Below are 17,545 nucleotides of genomic sequence, written 5' to 3' on the forward strand. Positions count from 1 at the left end.
AAGTTTCAGAGCTGAGCACATTTTTATGGTCTAGTTATAAACCCTAGAAAAACAAGGTTTATAGGAAATGTTGACACAACCTTAACTAAAGTGGTGCTGGCTGACACCTATTTTCAATTTGGGGATTTCTACTGGGAAAATATAAACGCTAATTCAGCAAAGGCAGCCAACGATAATAAAAGTGTTGTAGTCTTCCTGTTCACCCCACGAAGCTCGGCTTCAGAAGATGCCAGGGCGGCGTGGAGGGGAGTTAGAATGAGGGCGCTCAGTTTGCGAGAGGCACCTGCAAATAGCTCAGCCCCCCAATTACTATAGACCTCGCCTGGGAATGCACGACCTCACCGTGAGTCACCGCTGCGCATGGCGGCCCAGGCGGAGGGGTGGCAGAATATTCCGGATCTTTACGTCAAAGGTGCCTACCATCCTCCTGCGACTCACTTCCAAAGCTACCCTTGAGCTACCTTGAGGCACGTCGGATTTTTCATAGGCCAGTAAGACCAACCTCCAAACATGCAGAGAAGCCCAAAAAGATGAAAGTTGGAGAAGAGGCAGGCCCCAGAGGTGGATGTTGAGTGATTTCGGCCTCAGGCTGGGGCCAGTAGCAGTGCCAGGGGGACCCAGGTGGGAGGGCAGCCCGAGACCCGGGGACAGAGGGCCAGTGACAGTTCCTGTTTCCCCAGTCCCGCTCCACAGCCCAGCTGAGAAGCACATGTGTTCCATATTTAGGCTTTGGGTGTTTTTTTGTTTTTTTGTTTTTTTCTTCTTCTTCTCTCTTCTGAAACAGGAGGTGGGAGAAAGGAGTGAAGTTTGACTCAGGTCCAGAGATAAAGACTGACACACACAAATGGCCCATAATAGGGGGCAAAGCGAGTTAAGCCGGAGTCAATGTTTTCAAATCCTCAGCTAAGTAGACTAAACAGCACTGGCCGAGGAGCCGGCAGGGACAGCTGCCGGCCAGGCGCCCCCAGCTAGGAGACGGGCAGCCTGCGAAGCCCCCCGGGTCCCCCTTTGTCATCTGTACAATGGGGGCCCGCATCCGCCCAGCCGTCCGGACAGTGCAGAGAGTAAGGCCGGTCCCCGGTCGGGCTCTGCAAAGCTGCAAGGCGAAGGGGGAGCGTTGCTTGGTGTTGCTTTATTCCTACTCTGGAAAACTACATTCAGAAAATAGAAGTGTTTTCAATCGAGGGAGCAATCCATCAGGATAAAGGAGAGAAAACCTCTCCCTGGCATATTTGTAATTGCTTTTTGTTCATCCTGGGGCTGATCTGGGGCTGCGTCCGCTGCCGATGACTTCGCTTTCCTGTTCGGTCTAAGACTCTACTAACGAGGCCATTTGGGTTAATGCCCCAATTACCATCACATATTTCTAGCCTTGCCCAGCTCACAAGGGGCCACTCACTTACATATCTTCATGGGCACAAAGTATTTTTTCGGATGATTATTTTTTTCCTCCTCAGCTTCTAAGCCTATTGGCAGAATTTTCCCAGAGTGTTTTCAAAAGCTTTCACAAGATATCCTCATAACATTGGCAAAAAGAAAAAAAAAAATAGGAAGCATACTTCAATGCTTAACTTCTGCAGGCCCTGATTTGTTTTTTTCAGGTTGAAAAGGAAGACTGAGTTTCTGGATGTACCTGTCAAGACTAAATGATTGTTCATTTCCTGTGAATTGGAAATCACGTAATAGCATGCAGCTGGGGAGCTAGCCTGGGTTTCTTGCTTCTTCCTCTTCCAGAAGCGGGGTCCATTACCAGCTGGGAAGTATTACTGTACGAATGTGCTGAAAAACTTAAGGGAAGTGAGAAGGGGAGCATTCTGGATGTCAGCAGTTTGATGGTCTTACCTGTACCCACCAGAGAAGATTTTAACAGCAAACGTACAGAAAGATTAATTTAACTAGAAATGAGCTCAGGAGGAAAAAAAAAAAAGGATTGACAAAGCCACAAAAATCTTTCTCTAGCATTGAGCTGATTAGAATGAGCCCTGCTAAAATGATGCTTGCTAGTGATGGGGTGAGTTGGAGAGAAACCATTTAAGATAATAAAATGTTTTCACCCAAGAGAAAAGGATTACTACGAATCAACATAGTCATGTCTTGCTAATGAAGTTGTTACCTGGAACCAAAAAAAAGAAAAAAAAAACCCACATAATTTCAATGCTGAGTTTAAAATTGGAATTCAGCAAAATGTCATCCCAGACACTTACTTGAAATGCACGCCTATATCTTTTTGTATAATAAAGTTCATTCTGTGTTTCATTGCCATTATACTACTCATGGTGATTGTGTCAGACGTTAGCTGCTGAGAGATGGAGCGGACATTTACTTCAGGTGGCTCCTATTCCAAGTCATCATAACAATTAATTAGAGAAAGAGGAGGTAGGATGGGAGCAGAATTGATGCTGGGAAGGTAGCTTCTCCTGGGAAGGTAAGGAAAAGAAGGAGAGGCCAGGGCCAAGCAAAGTCACTGCCAGTGGAATGTTACAACATCGCTGCCCATTGCACCCAGACGTGTGCTTGGGAGAAAAGAGATCTGGGGTCTGAATGGAGTGTAGGGTTAATACAATGGCCCTGAATCACCTGGTGTGTGGTTCCCAACCCTGGCTGAGCAACAGGATCGCTAGTGGAACTTTTAAACAGAGAACCCACTGGGTCCTGTCCAGTCCTGGGCTAAAGCTTTGCATGACTTCTCTATGTTTAAGAAATGTTTGGGGGCTTCCCTGGTGGCGCAGTAGTTGAGTCCGCCTGCCGAGGCAAGGGACGCGGGTTCGTGCCCTGGTCCGGGAAGATCCCACATGCCGCGGAGCAGCTGGGCCCGTGGGCCATGGCCGCTGAGCCGGCGCGTCCGGAGCCTGTGGTCCGCAACAGGAGAGACCACAACAGTGAGAGGCCTGTGTACCGCCAAAAAAAAATGTTTGGGTGTTTGTTGTTTTGTCAGTACATAGTGAAAATTTCATTTTATTTTTTCCAGTTTTTTAAAAAATTATAGTTGATTTACAATGTTATGTTAGTTTCAGATGTTAGTTTCCTGTGTTAGTTTCGATGATTCAGTTATACATATATGTATAAAAAGAATATATCTTCTTTTTCAAGAATGCATATATGTGTATAACTGAGTCACTTTGCTGTACAGCAGAAATTAACACAACATTGTAAATCAACTATACTTCAATAAAAAATTTAAATAAAGAAGGTATATTCTTTATCACATTCTTTTACCTTATAGGTTATTGCAAAAATTGAGTAGAGTTCCCTGTGCTGCACAGTAGGTGCATCTTGGTTGTCTGTTTCATATACAGTCGTGTGTATATGTTAATGTCAGCCTGCTAATTTATCCCCCCACTCCCCGCCTTTCCCCTATGGCAATCATAGGTTTGTTTTCTATGTCTGTGGGTCTATTCTGTTCTGTAAGTAAGTTCATTTGTATCCTTTTTTTTTAGATTCCATATGATATCACTTATAAGTGGGATCTTCAAAAATGTATGTTTTTAATAAACTAAAACCTACGATTAATTCTGAGTGCTGAGTCAGGGTTGAAAACCATGGGTAGGTGGAGGCTGGAAATAAACCAGAAGGTGAGTTTGGCAGTATTGCACTTTATCTAAATCTCTCTTTCATCTTGTTTGAATCCAAGGAAGAGCTGTGTGTCCTGAAGTTTATCAGATAGACATAAGATGATAAGGATGACAATAAAATAATACCTCGCGCTGGCTCTCTGGGGACTCTTGCCCTAGCTGCCAGAGCGCTTACACATGCGTGATGTCATTTCTCTCCTCTCCTCCCCTCCCTGGATGCTGCAAAGCAGGCAGTGCAAGAATCATCACCCCATCTTACAGGAAAGAAAACAGGCCACCTCCAGCCGAATCCCCCAACAGTGCTAATGAGTGGGCTGAGTCCTCTGCTCTCAGGTGGCTTAATGCTCGCGGAGCAGAAAAGAGAATCCAGCAAACACTCAGCTCCCACATTCACTGCAAATGGAGAAGTGCTCTGTGCCTTGCTTTTACCTTAAAGAGTTGGCTGGACTTCCCTGGTGACTCAGTGGTTAAGAATCCGCCTGCCAATGCAGGGGACACGGGTTCCAGCCCTGGTCCGGGAAGATCCCACATGCCACGGAGCAACTAAGCCCGTGCGCCACGACTACTGAGCCTGCGCTCTAGAGCCCGCAAGCCACAACTACTGAAGCCCGCATGCCCAGAGCCCGTGCTCTGCAACAAGGGAAGCCACCGCAAGCACAAGCCTGTGCACCGCAATGAAGAGTAGCTCCCTCTCGCCGCAACTAGAGAAAAGCCCGCGTGCAGCAATGAAGACCCAACGCTGCCAAAAATAAATAAATAAAATTATTTTTTTAAAAAAAAAGAGTTGGCTTACAGCCAGTGTGTGTGATAGATTTTTGGCTTTCCCTTTTACACAAATCCTTTCCTTAAGTGAACACCTCATGCCTCCCAGGTCTCTTCCGTTGCTTCCTGGGGTGCAGTAGAGAAGAGACAGGAGACAGGGACACAGGAGGGACAGTAGGTAGCCTGCCCCACACCTGCCCCCCAGCTTCTTCCACATCCCGAGAAGGAGATGGTCCCCAGGTTAAGGATGGCAAAGAAGCTGAGAAGTCTTCCAGTCCTGTTTGGGTTATTTCCCTGCCACCTGTGTAAGCTCTTAGTAGCCTTGGGCTTATGGTTCAACTATTCCAATGGAAAGAAATAATGATCACAGCATTTGAGGCTGTTGATGTTTAGAGCTGGAAGTTACCCTCTTCTGAGGAAGGCTTTTCTGGGAATGGACTTGAGGATAAAGATGTTAACAAAGCATGACACTAGAATCTAAGCCTTTGCTGATACAATTTACCTAATAATCAAGTTACTTTGCAGTTTATGGTAACATAAAAAAAGAAACCTTCCTAGATAAGATTATTTTTTGAAGACGATTATGTTTTCGTGATGTTATGATAGCTACTGCCATGGCAAAAAGTGCAGTGTTAAAGTGTGATAGATAAGCAACGGCTATATTGTGCAGCACAGGGAATTATAGCCATTATCTTGTAATAACTTCTAATGGAGTACAGTCTGTAAAAATACCATATCGCTATGCTGTACACATGAAAATAATATAATATTGTAAGTCAACTATGCTTGAATTTAAAAAAGTATGATGAATCGATCTCCTCTCAGATACTAATATTCCACAGATCAATAAAACTTAACTGTGCTTACGGGTTTACTCCATTATACAAAAATATATTTATGAAAGGTATCACTCAGGTTTTTATACATGAGTTGGCTGACCATTTTATCATATCTTATCTTCTACATGTGTGAGTTTAAAAGATTGGTGGTGTTTTAATTATGTATAATCACATCTGGTTTCCCAATAACCTATTGAGAAACACTTTTGACAGTCATAAAAAGAAATTTTCTAGAGAGCTGAATATATGGAACGTAGCTAACTTTTTAAACCAGGTCTGTAGAGCTATCTTGGGGGGACAGGAAGGGCAACTTTGTTTCACCCAAGCGCCGACCCACTGGCCTATCACTGAGGTGTTATCTCTGGAAAGCTGGTCTGGGCTTAGCAAGCAAATATGCCGAGACTGACTAGTGACGCCTGCCGGGGAAGAAGCGAGATCCTGGTACCATGTTTGCAATCTCTGCTGGCGGGGAGAAAGGGAAAAATACTGAAATACGTAATGAATGCCCATTTCACTGGGAACAGAGACTGTTGAGATATGTAAGGAATTCTCCCAATGGCACAGTTTTTGCCAGAGCCGAGCCCCAGTCGATAGTCTCAAATAGTTTTAGATATAAGAGCATTATTTAAAATGCTTAATGCGTATCTGGGTGTCTAAAAGAGTAAGGATTATTCACTTTTCTCAACGCGCTACACCGTTATGTGAAATTCTGGGATTAAGTCTGTCATCGTCACGGCGGTGAATGTCAGTCAGGATCTTCCAACTATTTAAGCTGCTCACAAATAAGGCTTTTTCCGTGAATTCCATCAGCGCTCAAGAACACGTCAGCCTGGTCAGTTTCATTAACGTGTCGTTTCCATTGCACCCAAAGCGGTTGCCGTCTTTTCCACCGGCGATAATGGTGCCCATGTGTGATTGTGGCGCCCACAGGGAAGTCATAACGCCCATCATATTTCTGAATTCCATCTTACAGTGTTAGCGAGGATACTAGTCTAGTAATGTGGTTTCTTTCCTGTAACAAAGTGGTAATAATCCCTCTGGAGAAACCCTGAGCTTAAGATGATTAACGTTGCACAGAAATAACTTCCTTAGTGAATAAACGGTCCTTTCATCAGAGTGAGTTGTCTTAAATTGCAAAATTTAATTTCAGAGGGAAGAAAGCACTCCTCAGTTATATGGTAAATACTGACATATTTAGACACACATCTTTAAGCACGTTTTCTACCAAAGTTATCATTTTAGATCACCTTCATTGCGTGTTTCTTAGTCGCAGATTATCCCTCTTTTCAAATGGATGGGCACTTAGTATTATCTAGTGATTGGTCCTTGAAGACATGGGTTGACTTGGAAGGGGTTGGTGCTGGTTATTTTAGACACAGCCGGGCGCGTGAGCAGAAGCTTCTGGGAATTTGTCATTCCTTTCTCTATACTCTTCCTCCTCTTCTCTATGAGCCATCAAATCCATTTTCTGGGACCCCGATCCCCACATCGTAGTTCCATATTTCCAACCGCCATTGAAACGGGACCTTCGATCATCTTGCCACGTTCTCCAAACCAGAGAGAGCCCAACCTGAGGTCTCTTGACTCACGCCCTCCTTTTCACTGAAGGCATTCTTCATACGGGGTTTTGTGTGGTTTGTTGGGGGTTTTTTTGCTTTAAATTATGAAAGTAGTTTGCTTGAGTTACAGGAGGAAGCCGGGCGTGATTTTTCTGAATTCGTACGTTACCTTTTCTGTTTCCATGTCTCATTGGTCTTTGGGGGTCTCTGGGGACTGAATGCCTTTGTGGTCATGTTTTCAGAGGTGGTTGTATTCACCAAAAAGGAAAATTTCTCCGAACTGTATGCAGAACCTCGGGCAGAATAGATGTGGGGAATATTTGGCCTTTATTCAACCCCAGAGGGCCAGCACAGAAGGTCCCCCTGGCAAACAGCCTTCGTCTTATATGGAGATAGTCCAAGCTGGGTGAGCAGAAAGTGGTCATTTGCTTTCAGTCCAGCATTTGAGCAGAGTCTTCCTTTCGAGTCTGTGTCAAGACTGCTGGTGCCTCTTCAGATCTACCCTCCCTTCTTACCAGCAATGCGCCCGATGACAGAACTCCATTTGCTAGCCTCCCTGCAGGTGGGGAGGGCAGGGGGGCACGGAGATGGACGCCGACGTTGGGGGTGGAACTTCTTCTGACTGGTCCTCAACTCCCTCCTTTCATCCTCTGTCAGCAGATTGCTGAGCCCTTAAAACTCGTCTCAGCTCACATCCATCCCTGCAACTGTGAGGCTTCGCCCTTCCAGGGAGCAGTTTGATGAAGGTTGTTCGGAAATAGAAGGGGCGGGAAATGTGGTCGCGTTAATGCCACAGCCTATGAAACGAAAATGCAAAGATGACACTGAGGATCTTACTAATTTAAATCCGATTACAAACACATTGCGTAGGAAAAATTTAGGTATGATAAATCCAAGTGGGGAGATTCCATTTCACCATTATCTGCCTTAACAAGGATAGGTCTGCTAGCTTAATAGTTACCAGCAATAGTGCTGAGAGATGTGGTCTGGGACTCTCTGGAGTTGTCAATCTAACGGGGGAAGGCACACAAAACAGGCAATCAGGGTGAAGATGTACAGCTGCACAGGGTGTGCTCTGGCCAACTTCAGGGGACATTATTCCCATAGACTATGGTATAAATGGCCCCCCACTGTAAGGTGTGACCTGGCCAGCCGTAGATGGTGACCCTCAAGCAAAGCTTTCTAAAGTGAGCTAAGTAATCCCGCTCCTGAGCATTCACATCCATACAAAACTCTAATTCAAAAACGTACACGCACGCCACGTTCATAGCAGCACTATTGACAATAGTCAGGACATGGAAACAGCCTAAAAGTCCATCAACAGATGAATTGATACAGAAGATGTGGTACATATATACAATGCAATACTACTCAGCCATAAAAAAGGAACGAAATCATGCCATTTGCAGCAACACGGATGGACCTAGAGATGATCATGGTAAATGAAGTAAGTCAGAAAGAGAAAGACAAATACCATATGATGTCACTTATATGTGGAATCTAAAATATGACACGAATGAACCTATCTACGAAACAGAAACAGACTCACAGACATAGAGCACAGACTGGTGGTTGCCAAGGGAGAGGGGGCTGGGGGAGGGATGGAGTGGGAGTTTGGGATGAGCAGATGCGAACTAGTATACATAGAACGGATAAACAACAGGTCCTACTGTAGAGCACAGGGAACTATAGTCAACATCCTGTGATAAACCATCATGGAAAAGAAAAATAAAATGAATAAAAAATAAAGTGATCTAAGTGAACAGTGATAGGGGACATGTTGTGCACCTGACCCAGCCGAGGAAGTGGGTTCTTGGGGTAAAGGACATTACCGTTGGGACTTAAAGATCAGCCCCAGTTAGCCAGACCGGAAGGAAGATGAGCTGTCCAGGCGAGGGAGCAGAATGTCCAAAGACCGAGGACAGGGGCTGTGAGGCTGAGCTGCCCGAGGAATGAGCAGGAGGGGCACCGTGGCTACTTCGTCCTGCTGGCTGTCTGGAAGCCTTCATGCTCTACCTTTCCAAATCCAGATCAGCTGCACCCAAACTTGATGGATTCCAGAAAAATAAAAAGGGAGGAACTCCTCACCTCCCACCTCTGTTTTCTGACTGTCTCAGCAGCATTTGTCCCCTACAGTGCGGGTGATTCAAAAGCTTAGACTAAACGCAACACTCGGGGAAGATCCCCTGCCTTCAGACAGATGGGGCCCCGAGGCTGGCTCCGTTCCCGCCACCTGTTCAACTTCATCAATTGTCAAGCCTTTTGACTCAGACAAACTCCTTCAACCTGATGGTGACACTCCACTGCTTAAAGTCTCCTATTTTAAGGCTGTGGGCATTTAAAAACAAAATGAAACATAAAAACATTTTGAGGGATAAAGTTCCAAATTCTTAGCATGGCTTACATGGTAGAGTCATCTCACATGGGGCAGGGACCCTTTCTATCTGGTCCTCTCTACTGTGCTCTGTCATTGGATCGAAAGCAGCTTGGGGGACAGTGGCCTTGGTGCGAATGTGGTGGTGAGTCTGGAAGAGAAGCAGCTGGGTCCCCGCACACCAGACGATCCAAGCAGTACTTTTCCACGGCTGCCGTTGCCGGGAACACGGCAGAGTCTCTATACATATTTGTTCTAAATAAATAAATGAATGAATAGAACATTTAGGATAAGTTACATACTCAAGCCACATAATTTTTATTTTCCCATCACGTTTCTCTTCCTGAATTGGGTGATGGTATTTCGACTTCATCTCCTTGACAGTTGATATAAGAAACATCTTCACAAAACTCATTGAGAAAACCATAATTCAGAAAGAGACATGTACCCCAATGTTCACTGCAGCTCTATTTACAATAGCCAGGACACGGAAGCAACCTAAGCGTCCATCGACAGATGAATGGATAAAGAAGATGTGGCACAGATATACAGTGGAATATTACTCAGCCATAAAAAGAAACAACACTGAGTTATTTACAGCGAGGTGGATAGACCTAGAGCCTGTCATACAGAGTGAAGTAAGCCTTTTGAACTTTTAAAGGCCACCGGGACACATCATGTATTACTCGGTGTCTTCTTTATGAAAAAACAGGAAAAAATTCTTTCTCACTCCGTAGCATGAAGAGTTGTGTTTTACGTGGCTAATTCAATGGTATATTTAAGTAATTAATTAAGTACAATAATTAAGTGATTGACAATGTGATCAGAGTTCTCTTTTTTTTTTTTTGCTGTATGTGGGCCTCTCACTGCTGTGGCCTCTCCCGTTGCGGAGCACAGGCTCCGGACGCGCAGGCTCAGCAGCCATGGCTCACGGGCCCAGCCGCCCCGCGGCACGTGGCATCTTCCCAGACCAGGGCACGAACCTGTGTCCCCTGCATCAGCAGGCGGACTCTCAACCACTGTGCCACCAGAGAAGCCCCAGAGTTCTCTTTTTTTGTATGCGTACCTGAAAGCTTGGAACCAAGTTGTGGCCCATCTTTGGCCAATGTATAGGGACTCCTACAAATGGTTTTTGTGTATTATTTCGACAAATACTGATTTTGGACCAAAACTTACTCATGGGTTAATCTTACTTTTCTTACCCTAATTCTCTTGTCCCCTGCTCACAACTTATTTTCTCTTCCAGTATAATATACATTTTAATAGATCACTTTATAGTTTTGAAGTATGGTGGAGTATATATAAATTGGTTGTTGTTTAAGGCTAAGGATGGTAACCTTGAGCTATGAGTGAACACCAGCCTGGAGCCTCACATCCCCAAACATTCCTCTTCGCCTCTGCCCTGATGCTCACACTGTTTTCTTCTTGATCTTCCAGGAGAGTCTTTTGTTTTTTTTTAATTGAAGTCTAGTTGATTTACAATGTTGTGTTAATTTCTGCTGTACAGCAAAGTGATTCATTTATACACATGTATATATATCCTTTTTCATATTCTTTTCCATGATGGTTTATCACAGGACATTGAATATAGTTCCCTGTGCTATACAGTAGGACCTTGTTGCTTATCCATCCTATATATAATAGTTTGCATCTGCTAACCTCAAACTCTCAGCCCTTCCCTCCCCTTTGGCAACCACAAGTATGTTCTCTATGTCTATGAGTCTGTTTTTGTTTCATAGAAAAGTTCCTTAGTGTCATACTTTAGATTCCATGTATAAGTGATATCATATGATTTTCGTCTTTCCCTGTGTGGCTTACTTCACTTAGGAAGATAATCTCTAGTTGCATCCATATTGCTGCACATGGGATTATTTCATCCTTTTTCATGGCTGAGTAGTCTTCCATGGCATGTATCTACCACATCTTCTTTATCCATTCATCTGTCCATGGACATTTACGTTGTTTCCATGTCTTGGCTATTGTAAATAGTGCTGCTATGAACATAGGGGTACATGTATCTACCACATCTTCTTTATCCATTCCATCTGCTGGTGGGCATTTAGGTTGCTTCCATGTCCTGGCTATTGTTCCACTGGAGTCTTTACCACATTTTATTGCAAAGATGTGCTTGGGGGCCTCGCCTGCCCTGAAGCAGAGCATTTTGATTCATCCCTACTACTGTAGCCTGAAAGTAAACTCACTGTTAATTACCAAGGATCATGGTCAACCAAGCCCCCTCTCTTATTTCTTCTCCAACACCCGCCATTGCTAATTGTGGGAAACTTTCACTTTCTACTTTATTCATTCCCATCGGCTTGTAATTTGTATGGGTACACTCTCTTTATCATCAGAGGGAAAAAAGAATAAAGATGTAGGAACATCTATATCTGGGTTAACCCCTCAAATGTTTTAGTCTTGTCTTCCCAACCCTCATCATAGTGGAGTTTTAGAATTTTAACCAAGACATGTGCACACGACAGGGAGTACCAAAAGGACAGTTAGAAATTTATTTAAGTTTGGATTTGAGAATAGAAGATCCTACTGTGGACAAGTCATTCCCTCCCTCTGATGTCCTGTGTGTACTTAATAAGGACAATCAAATCAGAAAGGATACCAAAAAAAGCAGGAGTGTCCATATCAAGAATGGAATGGCTTCCATTACTAATCAGCTAAATCTGTTTATTACTAGGAAGCAAATGCATTTGACCACTGCAGCTTTAAGGGGGAATCAGAGAATCTGATACGTGGACCGTTCCATGTTCATGTGAAACCGAGAGAGTGAGCACACCTCTTATTGAGAGTGATTGACGGCCCCTGCTGTGATGAGCAAGTGTGGAAAACACATGCTGCCTGGTTTTATGCATTTTGGCTGCCAGATGGTGCCTAACACCCCCCCACCCCGGAACCGTCCCTCACCCCACCCATGCCAATCCGGCCTTACCCCAAACCCTCATCCTTCCCAGGCCCCGAAATCCATCCCCCACCAGAAGCAGGGGCTGGGGGGCACTGATGTGTGAGGCCCAGGTATAAAATACAGATATCTCTTTTGCATAGTATTAGGTAAAATAAAAAGCTTAAAGTGGAAGAGTTTATTTTCTAGGACATATGTTGACAGCATCTGAATGTCATGTACCTTTTCTCTCCTACGAGAAGCTTGTATTTCTGTCTTCATCGCCAAGGCAGTTCCCGGAGCGTAGTTCGTGGAACATTTACGTAATTCATGTCTGTTCGATGAATGAGCGAACGAATAAATAAGTGAATACATGATCAACCCATATAATAACCCAACAAAGAAGGAAATGAGGGGAATCTGGCATAATATGGTGTCTGTAAACCCAAGCTTTCTCCCAGCGTTCTCATCTACGCAATAGGCTGTCGTAGAATTTGTTGGAGACCCACATCAGTCTTCTCATTTCGTTATCTCTGAACTGTACCATTTTCGCCCCTTGGAGAGCTGGGACCCCACTTCTCTTTTCCAAAAGATACCCGCGATGGAATTGTGATCACATTGGCAATCACTTTTCATTACCCAGATTATAATTCACCCGGTTTTATAGGCGCATCTCTCTTCAGGCTACATAGTCTTTTATCGGGCATCAAATCCTCTTTTTTAAAATATATAAAGATACATATTCTTAGTACGAAAGTCCTGTAACCACCTTACCAAAAAAAGTCTCAAAAGTAGGAATGAAGGGAGGAAAAAAAATCACCGTAAGACTAACCCTCTAATACAGCCACTTATTAGGATTTCGGTAAATTTCCTTCTGCTACTTTCCCCCATTCCCCATCTGCTTTTACATAGCTTCATACGTTGTTTCTGTATACGTATAATTTGATTTCCTAATTTTCTGAACTAGTCAGGAAACTAGAAACAACACTATTTAGCAGAGAGAATTTAATATAAGAAATTGGTTAAACAGGTATTGGAGAACTCCAAATGTATAAGGCAGACCCTGAAATAAGAAAGGAATAATAAGTGCAGGAAGCAGCTTCCGTAACCAGGGGCTGGAGGAACAAAGGGAAGAAGTGGGTGTCATCAGACCTAGAGGCTTGGGGGAGGGGCTGCAGAACTGGGACCTCCTGGAGGGGACAGCAGCAGGGCCAGGGCTGAAAGCTCTGAGGGGAGGGGTGATGGGGCTGCTGCTGGGTGTGGGGAAAGGGCCAGAGACTGGGACCAGCTGCTGGTGGACTCAACGGCCAGCGTCCAGGTCCAGAGGGAGGGGCCCTGGTGCGTAACTGGCAAGCCAGGAAGCACGCAGGAAGGGGCCTGCTCCTTCCCCCGACCCCTGCCTCCGATCTCCCTCTAGTGCCCCCTGTTGGTGGAGCCTAATCGGGAGGCATCCAGCAGAGCAGAAACTGAGCGTGCTGAGTTCCAGCTCCAGCAGCACAAAGCCGTGGGGGTTCCAAGATGGGGGCCAATGGCTTCACAACCAAGCCGTACCTTAAGCTTAGCTTGGGGTGTTACTACGCTGCCTGCATTTTTGGTTGTTGTTGTTTTGGGGGTTTTTTGGTTTTGTTTTAATTGAAACATAGTTGACTTACAATGTTGTGTTAATTTCTGCTGTACAGCAAAGTGATCCAGTTATACAAATATGTTCATTCTTCTCCCTTTTTTTTTTTTTTTTTTGCAGTATGCAGGCCTCTCACTGTTGTGGCCTCTCCCGTTGCGGAGCACAGGCTCCGGACGCACAGGCTCAGCGGCCATGGCTCATGGGCCCAGCCACTCCGCGGCATGTGGGATCTTCCCGGACCGGGGCACGAACCCGTGTCCCCTGCATCGGCAGGCGGACTCTCAACCACTGCGCCACCAGGGAAGCCCATTCTTCTCCTTTTTTTAAAAAAGAATATTTATTTATTTATTTGGTTGTGCTGGGTCTTAGTTGTGGCTCGCAGGTTCCTTAGTTGTGGCAGGTGGGCTCCTTAGTTGTGGCAGGTGGGCTCCTTAGTTGTGGCATGCACATGGGATCTTGTTCCCTGACCAGGGATCGAACCCAGGACCCCTGCATTGGGAGTATGGATTCTTAACCACTGCGCCACCAGGGAAGTCCCATGTACATTCTTTTCCATATGCATTTCCATTATGGTTTATCACAGAACACTGAATATAGTTCCCTGTGCTATACAGTAGGACCTTGTTGTTTATCCATTCTCTCTATATAATCGTTTGCATCTGCTAATCCCAAACTCCCAGTCCATCCCTCTCCCATCCCCATCCCCCTTGGCAACTGCAAGTCTGTTCTCTGTGTCTATGAGTCTGTTTCTCTTTCATAGATAAGTTCATTTGTGTCATATGTTAGATTCCACATATAATTGATAGTGTATGGTATTTGCCTTTCTCTTTCTGACTTACTTCACTTAGTATGATAATATCTAGGTCCATCCATGTGGCTGCAAATGGCATTATTTCATTCCTTTTTATGGCTGAGTAGTATTCCATTGTATATATGTACCACATCTTCTTTATCCATTCATCTGTCGATGGACATCTAGGTTGTTTCCATATCCTGGCTATTTTAAATAGTGTTGCAGTGAACATTGGGGTGCCTGTAAATTTTTGAATTAGAGTTTTGTCCAGATTTATGCCCGGGAGTGGGACTGCTGCATCATATGGCAACTCTATTTTTATTTTTTGAGGAATCCCCATAGTGTTCTCCATAGTCGCTGTACCGATTTGCATTCCCACCAGCAATGTAGGAGGGTTCCCTTTTCTCCACACCCTCTCCGGCATTTGTTATTTGTAGACTTTGTAATGATGGTCATTCTGACCGGTGTGAGGTGATACCTCATTGTGGTTTTGATTTGCATTTCTCTAAAAATTAGTGATGTTGAGCATCTTTTCATGTGCCTGTTGACCATCTGTATATCTTCTTTGGAGAAATGTCCATTTAGGTCTTCTGAACCAGAAGATGTTGTATATAAATGCAGACACACTGTATGTCCATACACATAACACCTACAAGTTGTGCACGCATTTCTACACGTATATTCACAAACTATTCCTTGGAGGGCTGGATTCTGCTAACACATGAGCATTTCTACTTCCTTTAATTAACTTTAAGAGGACAGATTTCTTGTAGCACCTTGTTCTATTAAATCCAGGCAATCTCTTCTTGGTTCCCAAATTTATGATCTCTAATTTCAGCACACCTCATATTTATCAAAACCACGAGAATGAGGGCCCAGATTTCACGGTGACTTAATGGTTGTTGTCAAGAGATTTTCTTTGTTTTGTCCTCGGGCCAGGCAAGGTCGATGGAAGTCCGCCGAGCGCTTTTCTTTTTTCTTGAAGGGGATGGAAGGAAGCAGAGAAGACCAGCCACAGACCTTCCTCAGCGTGAGAGGAGTGACAGCGTGTGGGGTGTGCAGCTGTCGCTCGCTATTTTACGGTCCTTCCCAATTTACGTGCTAGTCCACAGCTGAGCCCGGGAGAAGGAAGAGGGGCCGACTCTGTGGCCGGCATCGGGTTTCAGAGCTGATGACTTTATGCCTTAAAGATAAATAAGTAGAAGCAATGTTTAAAGCCAGTTCTGAGGGACGGTCACAATTCTGCAAATATGGCGTCGATAGGAAAGAAGGGTCGTGGAAGAAAATAGAAGTAAATTCACAGGCACGCCCCTCAGAGGCCTGGAAGGAGCGGCAGATGCCCTAGAGCAGGGCTCTGGGAGGCGGGTGGGAGAGCAGAGGGGCAAAGCGGGGGTGACGCAGATCTAGGAGGGAGCCCGACTGTGCCCCTCTGTTGACAGAAAGGACGCGTTCTAGTGACACGCCAGGTTGTCAGAAACATGGGCATCGGAAGTAAGAAAAGATACAAGGAACTTAAGAACGTCCTTTGGGATGAGAGCAAAGAGGATTATTTAGAAAAAACTTCTCGAATGCTCTGGAAACATAATCGAACGAGTTAAGTTGTGTAGCGTGTTTGGATAGTGAATACAATGCGTTTGCCGTTTTATTCTCAGCAGCAGCACGTGGGCCGTATGAGGAAGGGGACCGTTCAGAGGGAGGGCAGGAGGCAAAGCATGGAGCACGAGTGTGTCTGAGGTTTCGGGGCCGGGGTGGAACGGCGTGCTCCAGGCCACAGGGCACGTCCATAAGAACATGGGCCAAATACGTGCAGGCACTGGAAATAGGTTTGGCAGGGGCCCGGGCAGCCCTGAGCTGCTTCTCCTCCCAGACTCTGGAAGAAGTGGATCAGAGCCTCCCAACCTTTGCAGAGCACTCACTCCGGTGGTCCTAAAAGGATAACCAACCCCCCTGCAGCACACCTGGCCTTAGGCAGCCTCACCCCCTCTGTCACCCAGCCCTCTCCCTCCTGCCTCCCATCCTTTTAATTTGGGACCCAAAACAGTAACCGGCACACAGACCTAGAGAACAGACCTGTGGTCGCCAAGGGGGAGGGGGGACGGACTGGGATTGTGGGATGAGCAGAGGCAAACTATCATATAGAGAGAGAATGGATAAAGAGCAAGGTCCTACTGCAGACCACAGGGAACTATAGTCAGTATCCTGTAGTAAAGCATAACGGAAAAGAATATATGTGTATATAACTGAGTCACTTTGCTGTACAGCAGAAATTAACACAATGTTGTAAATCAGCTATACTTTCAATGAAAAACTAAATTAAAAAAATAATTTGGGACCTAAACTTTTGTTTCACACCTGAAGATAAAACATATGAATATAAAGTATATTAAATGTAAATATTTTACATTTATATGTTTTATAAATTAAAAATATAAATTACATCTGTATTGAAATATAGATCCTGAGAGCAGGGCCTAAAACTTACATTCCCTGGGTGTAACTAATCCATCAGCAGCTGTAACCCATTCTCATTAGAACCTCAGCAGAGTGGTCAAAAGCCTGGGCTTTGGTGTCAAACAGACTTGGATTTAACTCCAGATCTGCCCATTGCCGGTGACCTTGTGCACGTTGCTTCACCGTTATGAGCCTCAGTTTCCTCATCCGTAAAACGGGAATAATGACACCATTTACCGTGGGGATCGTTGCAAGGATCCTACCACGTATTACGAGTAAAGGAGTTAGTACAACCTACGACTCCATACGTGGGCATAGCTGTTGCTGCTACTGTTCATAAGGTGAGTGGTTTAGAAAGCAGGACGCTGCTGGCCACAGAGCGGATCAAGGGGTGAAGACAAGAATAAAGATCCTGGATGGGCGGGAGGTTCGCATGTGCAACTTCCGCCTCGTACGACAGCACCCTGTGAACATAGAGAACTTCGGTCGTTCAGCTACGTGATGCCCACCACTGTGGCTCACGTAACTTATGCTCTCACTGTTGTTCGCGTAATGTCATTTTAAGGGAGTTTTGTCCCCAGAGGCATCCTTCATTGATGTATGGAAGCCTGGAGAAGGGAAGGGGCTGGAGATTAAGTTTTGAGCCTGTTTACTTCAATCTCAAACTTCCAAAGGTCTGTGTGA

General features: G+C 45.0%; 2 long non-coding RNA genes across 2 annotated transcripts in view; one reads left to right on the forward strand and one right to left on the reverse strand.

The window, feature by feature from the left end:
* LOC113628431 (uncharacterized) overlaps positions 1–17,545 on the forward strand; it is a 202,674-nt gene that overhangs the window by 159,673 nt on the left and 25,456 nt on the right. The window lies entirely within an intron of this gene.
* On the reverse strand, positions 5,001–13,658 carry LOC113628435 (uncharacterized). Its single transcript, XR_003436102.1, has 3 exons — positions 12,240–13,658; positions 9,137–9,361; positions 5,001–7,529 (listed from the first exon to the last, which is right to left on the reverse strand). It is a non-coding gene; the product is annotated as an uncharacterized LOC113628435 (long non-coding RNA).

This window comes from Aethalodelphis obliquidens, unplaced genomic scaffold, assembly GCF_003676395.1.
Source record: "Aethalodelphis obliquidens isolate GAN/ISIS:26980383/991018 unplaced genomic scaffold, ASM367639v1 scaffold23, whole genome shotgun sequence".
Classification (NCBI taxonomy): Eukaryota; Metazoa; Chordata; class Mammalia; order Artiodactyla; family Delphinidae; genus Aethalodelphis; species Aethalodelphis obliquidens.